Below are 7317 nucleotides of genomic sequence, written 5' to 3'. Positions count from 1 at the left end.
CAGCCAAGAAAATGCCTAGAGTTGAGAGATAAAGTGTCCTGTGTGAGGTGCAGCAAGGAGGCACTTCAGATCACTGGGTTGGGAGTAAGGTCTAAGAAAACTGAAAAGGTAGAAAGGGGCCAAGTTATGAAGGACTTTGAATGCCAAACAGAAGATTTCAAATTTGATCTTGGAGACAATAGAAGTCACTGGAATTTTTTTTTTTTTTTTAGGCATTGGGGTTAAGTGACTTGCTCAGGGTCACACAGCTAGTAAGTGTCAAGTGTTTGGTCTGAAGCCAGATTTGAACTCAGGTCCTCCTGACTTCAGGGCCGGTGCTCTTTCCACTGTGCCACCTAGCTGCCCCCTGGAATTTTTTAATAGGGGTGTGACATGGTCAGACCTGCACTTTTGGCTAAATGGAGGATGAATTGGAATGGGGAGAGACTTGAAGCAGGCTGACCCACTAGAAGGCTATTGCAGTAATATAAGAAGGAACCCATGACGGCCTATACTTAAGTAGTGGCAGTGTCAGAGGAGAGAAGGAAGCCTGCATGAGAGGTTTACAAAGGTAAAATCTACAGGTCTTGGAAACAGATCAGTTATAGGGGGTGAGAGATAGTGAATAGTAGAGACATTTAGAGACAATAGTAGACATTTGGGTTTTGAGCTGAAACTGGGAGGATAGTGGTGCCCCTGACAGTAACAGGAAAGGTACAAAGAAGGGAGGGTTTGGGAGGAAAGATGAGTTCAGTTCTGGATAGGTTGAGTTGAAGATGTTTGAGATGACCAGTAATCAGTTGTGAATGCAAGTCTAGAGGTTACTTACAGAGAAGTTAGAACTAGATAAGTAGGTCTGCGCAGAGATGATAATTGATTCAGGGGGACTGATGAGATCACTAAGTGAAATAGTATAGAGGAAGAAGAAGACCCAGGATAGACTTTTGGGGGATACCCACAGTTACTGGGTGTAACCAGGAAGCAGCAAAGGAGATTGAAAAGGAGTTATCAGACAGGTAAGAGATAAGACAATGATGAACAGTGTCAAAAGTTGTAGAGAGGTCAAATTCAGAATAGGGGAGAGTTCAGGAGAGATTCATTATTTTTCTATCTTAGAGATGTTGAGTTTGAGATGTCTCCTGGTCATACAGTTTGAAAGGTATAATAGGCAGTTGGCCTTGTGGAAATGAAACTCAGAGGAGAGACTGTAAGTCATCTGCAAAGAGATGATAATGAAACCTATGGAAACTGATGAGACCACTAAGTGAAAGAGTACATTGAAAGCAGAGAATTGGGCCCAGGACAGAGCCTTGGGGAACACTCACTGTTAGGGGTGTGTGATATGGATGATATTCCTAGACTAGGGATCATGATAGACTGTAGGTCATTGTCAGTCCCTGATTAAACAGAATCATTTTCTCAACCAACTTGATAGGATTATAGGGCATTAAAGGGCATCAACTATTGGATGAAGCAACTCATTGTACTTCTAATTTTTGGCTGAGAAAATAAGCCTTTCCCACCTACTGCCCAACCTGTCTAGATAAAAAGCCAGCTGGGCTCAATATCTCTGACAGTTAAGAGAGACCAAACTCTTAAGAATACCCTTCTTTGAGGGTAGGTCACCCATTACCCTGCAAACATAAGAAAAGTTTGCAGGTTTTGGGTTTCCCAGATCTGCAGTCTTCTAGGAAAGATCATGGCAAGAATTCCTGTTACATTCATGGCAACTTACAGGTTGGTGAACAAGTGGCTTCAGACCTTGGATGATATCAAATAGGAGATAAGGACTATGCTGCAGAGTGCCTTGAATGTGATCCAGGAGCTATCCGAGGAGAAGGCAAACGAACCTCTGCTGGACCTGAAGGCTGCATCCTTCATCTCTGTGCAACATGTTGCCACTGAACTCTCAGCCTAGATCTAATACCTGACTCAGCAAGCAACTGGCCAGCCTCAGGAGGTGACTATCTACTCATCTAGAAAGGACTGGCAGATGGCACTGGAACAGGTAGATGATGCTCGATTGAAACTGAGTGAGCTGGCACAAACCTGTGAGCAGATGCAGGAGATCCAAGGCAGGGTAACAGATCCTTCCTTTCTCCTCTTCCATACTTGTTGTCTTGGACAAAGCAAGGGAAGGCCATGTACTAAATAAGAAGAGGAGGAACTGGTGTCCATCAGACTTCACAATTAAGAAAATTTGTGGGAAAGACAAGAGATAAGGCTTGCTTCATCCAAGAACTCTTTACCCAGGAAATGGAGATCCTAATATGCAACTGCTTTCTTCCACCCTACATTTCTATTTTCCCATGATACTTTGGATTCTCCTTACTGCCTTTACCCAGCTCTAATACACAATGGAAGATCTGACTATTTTAATAAACATGGTAAGGCTTAAAAAAGGAAAAAACTACTCTTCTTTTCTTTCTCTTCCCACCTCTGACAATGGCATCTGTCAGTAGAAGTTATAGAAGATGCATATTTACCCACAATCTGAGAAGCTGAGGAATCAAAGGGCATTGATTCCTTAATGTCAACATTCTGAGTTGATAGAGGGATTTGAAGAGATAGAGCTTGACCCTTGTAGCAGAGATTCTTTTGCTTTGGAGATGACAGGCCTTAAAGCAGAATTAGTCCAGGGGAGAAAAATGAAGGAGGTCCTCTGGAAAGGATTCTAATTCTTTCTCAAAGTCTAAAAGTATCCTACTCAAGGATTTTATCTGTAGGGATAGGGGATGAAAACTAGACAAGGTACTAATAGGGTGTTAAACTAACTTGTAAAAATTGTGAAACCTTTATGAATCAAGATGGGAACCATCTGGTTGGCTGAGCAAACATTGATCATTTTTGGAAGCTTTTGAGTAGTTAAACTTTGAATTTCAGTACTTTTGAGAGTTAAAAGATGTTACAAACTGAGTACTGAGAGAAATTATTACTAATAACCAATTATTAATATCAGGATCTGTGGTTTTTTTCTCTTTTTACTTCCTCATTCAAAGCTCAGTCATTTTAGGTCTGCGCTATGAGATAGGTCTAATTCTCTGGGAACATTCTCAATCTTGGGAGGGACCCCACCCAACTAAGAGAGCCTATTTCTGATTAAAGTGTAAAGAGAATCTAATCTAGGTGAATCAAGTACTATAAACTAAGGCACTGGAGAGAAGGGGGCATCTCAGATCGTGAAGAAGAACCCAGGTCCACTTCATTAGAGGGGCCCATGGACCCCTTAATAAAGTGCCATTGGCTCAGAGCTCTGCCTTGGTTTCTTTTATTATAGGTTGAGCAATTATGGACCCCACACATAGGTGGAATGTTTTAGAATTACTTTTCTTGCTATGCCATTTAAGTAAATGAAAATTGAATCTATTGGTTGATTGTTAATGAGAAATAGAGCAATAGAGTTCATGAGCTAGAATAGTAGTAAGAGGAGTACGACTCTGCAGAATTAGTACTAGAACCCCAAAGGTGTGTTAAAGTTATAAGGAACTCCTAGATGAGGGAACTCCTTTTGCCACGTCAGCACACTCTTTTCACTAATAGCTTTTGGAGAGTTGATTGAGACCCTGAGACCAGGGTCATGTAGCCAGTATGTATAAGAGTCTTCCAGACTTCCAGAACAATGCTCTAGCTATACTACTCCACACTGACTCTCATTTCTTCATCTTTCAAGAAGGGTTAATGGCATTTGTCCAACCTCCCTCACTAGGTTCTGAAAGCAATTCAAAAAGTATAAACCTTATTTGAATATAAGCTATTGTTATTACTGAAATACTTTTAAGATGAATTGTGCTTTGTCAGAATATTATTCTAAGAAAAGAACAGAGCTGGACAGAGCATTCGATTAAGAACACTTTTCAAATATTATAGCAGCTAGAAAAACTACAGAATTATATTTCCCTCCTGTAACATCACATAAGCAAGATAATTCAGTTTCTTAGTGATGAGTTTAGAACTCCAAAGATATGTTCAAACATATTCCGAATCTTATGATGTGTCTCAATTGCTCAACTTTGCCTCAAGAAATCACGAAGATATATTTATGTGTTAAATGTAGTTTCTAAAGCTAAATTCCTGAGGGTGCTGAAAGTTTCCTTGTTTTTCCATAGAAAAACCGACATTCATGTTCCTTTGTGGGTGTTCAGTTATTTCGTTTAAAAAACAAAAACAAAACGCCGCAACAGTGTGCTTGATTGTCCTCTATTTTGGAAGATGTAAGCTCAACTGCATGTAATAAGTCATTGGAAACTAGAACGTAGTAGTGACTTGCAACTCTTCTGCTCCATGAAAAATAGAGCTGAATTTACATTTTCTCCAAAAGAGCAGGTCTTAAAATTTGTATGAATGAAATTGGATATTATGGATGTAAAGATCAAAGTATTCAGCCTCACTTAATCATATGTCTTCAATTTTCATTAGTTTCAGGTAAGAGAATAAGAGAAAGTGGTTCTCAAGTTTTAATTTCTGAAGAAATTATTCCTGAATGGAAAGCTAATAGTATTAACTCCATCTAAGGGCAGGCAGTGGGCCAAACTCCTTCCTGCATCTCTGCCAATACACTTAATTCTGACCTGGAGCAGCTTTCTTTGCCAGGGCCAAAGAAAGACTGCCAATCACTCTGAATTATGCCAAACCATGCACTGGTTTGATATGCAAAGAGCAGAGATTAACTGAAGATATGACCAAATTCATTTTCCATGATTATTTAAGCCAGAAATTCAAATGTATGTATTTTTAAATTTCAAAGAGAGATTAGGTGTTAATTTTATCCTAGGAATTTGGAGTTTTTATGTTGTAGTTTGTAAAGTATTCTGACATATTCTAAAACAATACTGAAAGAATTGTGATTTTAAAGTGTAAAGAACTTTACAAGAATATAATTTATCATAAGTATGTGAAAGAATGTTAATTGTCAAACTCTGTTATTTATGTAAGAGTATCAAAACCTGTGCCTGAAAGCTCTTATTTTTAAAGAACATTGTCTAGTCAGGCTGAATCTTCTACTGCTTCATTTTTTCTTGGTTAGAAGGCACTGTGGGAAGTCAAATAAATCAATGCATGCAGGAATTTTTAAACTAGTGTGCCATGAAACAGTGTACTGTGATGGTCTCCCTGGCTGCATGGCAAACATTTTGGAACAATGAAATCGGGAATAATGAAAGTTCTTCAGTCGCCTATTTTAACTTATCACCTAAATCACATTAGAAAAAAAAATTCACAGAAGATTAATGTGTGGGAGTGAGGAGAAGAGAGTTAATCACTGGGCATGAAATTTTCCAGTTGGCTGATCTTCAGATTTTCAACCCTGTTCATTTGTACAAGTAGCCATGCTCCACTATTAGGAGGAGAATTAGTAATAGATACGTTGCATGTTTCTTTTGCTTTTATTTAATGGTATCCCCCTAAAGGCCCGCACTTTGTTTAGAAATTACTCATTTTAATCCAATAAATACATTTTTGAAGACTGTTCCAGCTGTGACATAAAGATGAAATAAAATTACACCAGTGATTCTGGTAGACAAAGAAAATATAGACAAGCCCTAAACTGTAAGGAGTGCCTTGGCAGTGAAAGTTACATCTCAATCATTTGAAATTTACAGTTGTCATATTGCTTATCCTAAAGGAGTGTCTATACAAAGATCCTTGATTACAGTGTAGGCACTCTCTTAAGTCAATAAAGACCTTAAACCCTCCAGCAGCTGGTTTTCATGGTACTAAACAGTTGATTTTCTTGACTTGGGACAAATTCATTGCTTGGTATTCCAACCTCTGGTGTTTTGTCTCTAGAAACTTAGCAGAGGCTGGCCCTTAGGAAGGCACACCAGGTATTCTAAGATTTTCTGGCTTCACAGGTAGAACCCTCCAATATTTGTATTTCTTCAGCATAGTTTTGAGATCTCCAGACCAAGGTGAGGCTCTTCAGGCATTATGGAAATATTTCCAAATATCATTATTCCATTATTATTCTAAATATTTCCACAGAAGAAATATTTCAAGGTTGGGTTTTCTCAATTCGGCAGAATACCTAAAGCACTTTGCCTTGTCTGGATAATTTTACAGTTCTACCGAAGCTGATGGTGCTGGCAGACCTTTGTGGACCAAAAGGCTAAGTTTGGTACAGTATACTCGGTCTGGTGATGAATAGTCATACTTTAGCTATGAGACCCCTTTTGAAGGAAACTATTTGTTTTCTTCAACTCCCTAGCTCCAGGCTTTTTTCTGTAACCTTTTCCGTCTTTCCATTATTATTCACTAGCACCACCCAGGCGGATTGCCCCTTTAAACCCAATCACGTTTCTTTAGGAAGAATAGTTAAGGGAGAGGGAGGGGCACGTTTGGGTGGGAGGATTAAGGAGAGTCTAGGTCTTTCCTAGTACTGGGTACTGTGCGTTGCTTTGGGTCAATTCTTCGTCACTGAGGCGCGTGCCTTAGAACTGTTGGGATTTTAAAGGAAAAGCACTAGTTTCTAGAACAGAGGTGAATATAATTTTAAAGAAATGCTACCCTGCCTGTCGCCCGGTAGGCTAAGTGTAATAAATATTACAGCACATACAGCTTTTTAGCTCCAGAAAATAACATACAGTGATGCTAGCGTGAGAATGACTACAATATTCTTTTCCAACAGCCCTGGTCCTTCTCCCCACGAAGCTTGCCATCACTGCTCAAAGCGGGTAAATCATTCCATTTCCAGGACCTAGAGGCTCGGGAAACCTGGGGCCACATTTCTCCACACTACCCAGGGTAGCTACCTTCCGAGAGATACAGCAAGTTTAAAGCAGAGGGATGAGCGCAGGATCCGGGAGTTCCTGCTTCTCCTTTTCTCCTGTTCTCCAATAGTGAAAAGGCATGGCAGGAAGGAGAGGTAGAGGGCATAGGGATGGCGGAGGGTGCGCAGGAGACTAAGAAAAGAAAAACTTGTCTAGTAACAATTGTAGAAGAGGTCGATACTGAAAGCTGTAGTCGAAAGGAGATTGCGGTCTTTCGGAGAATTGGGGTGGGGGGAATGAAAGGAGGAGAGGGAAAGCGTGTATATTGGGAGGAAGGAAGGAAAAAAGAGAAGAAAAAGGAAAAAGAGAAAGGAAAGAGAGGGAAGGAGAGAGAGATGGAGTAGAGGAGGAAAGGAAAGAGGTAGGAGGGATGAGGAGAGTTTAAAAGAGGGAGGAAAAAAGAGACGGAGAAGGAAAGGAAGGAAAAGAGGGAAAGAGGAAGAGAGAAATGGAAGAAGAGAGTGAGGGAGGGAGAGTGGAGGGGGGGAGAGGGGGAGGGAGAAAGAGAGAGAAAGAGAGAGAGAGAGAGAGAGAGAGAGAGAGAGAGAGAGAGAGAGAGAGAGAGAGAGAGAGA

General features: G+C 40.2%; 1 pseudogene; it reads left to right on the top strand.

Moving 5' to 3' along the window:
- Positions 1–1702: 1702 nt before the first annotated feature.
- LOC114036007 lies at positions 1703–6721 on the top strand (annotated as a pseudogene).
- The last annotated feature ends 596 nt before the right edge of the window (positions 6722–7317 follow it).

Source organism: Vombatus ursinus, unplaced genomic scaffold (assembly GCF_900497805.2).
Source record: "Vombatus ursinus unplaced genomic scaffold, bare-nosed wombat genome assembly UNPS02009573.1, whole genome shotgun sequence".
NCBI classification, from domain to species: Eukaryota; Metazoa; Chordata; class Mammalia; order Diprotodontia; family Vombatidae; genus Vombatus; species Vombatus ursinus.
The sequence above is the reverse complement of the archived record's forward strand: the minus strand, read 5'-3'. Positions and strand labels throughout refer to the sequence as shown.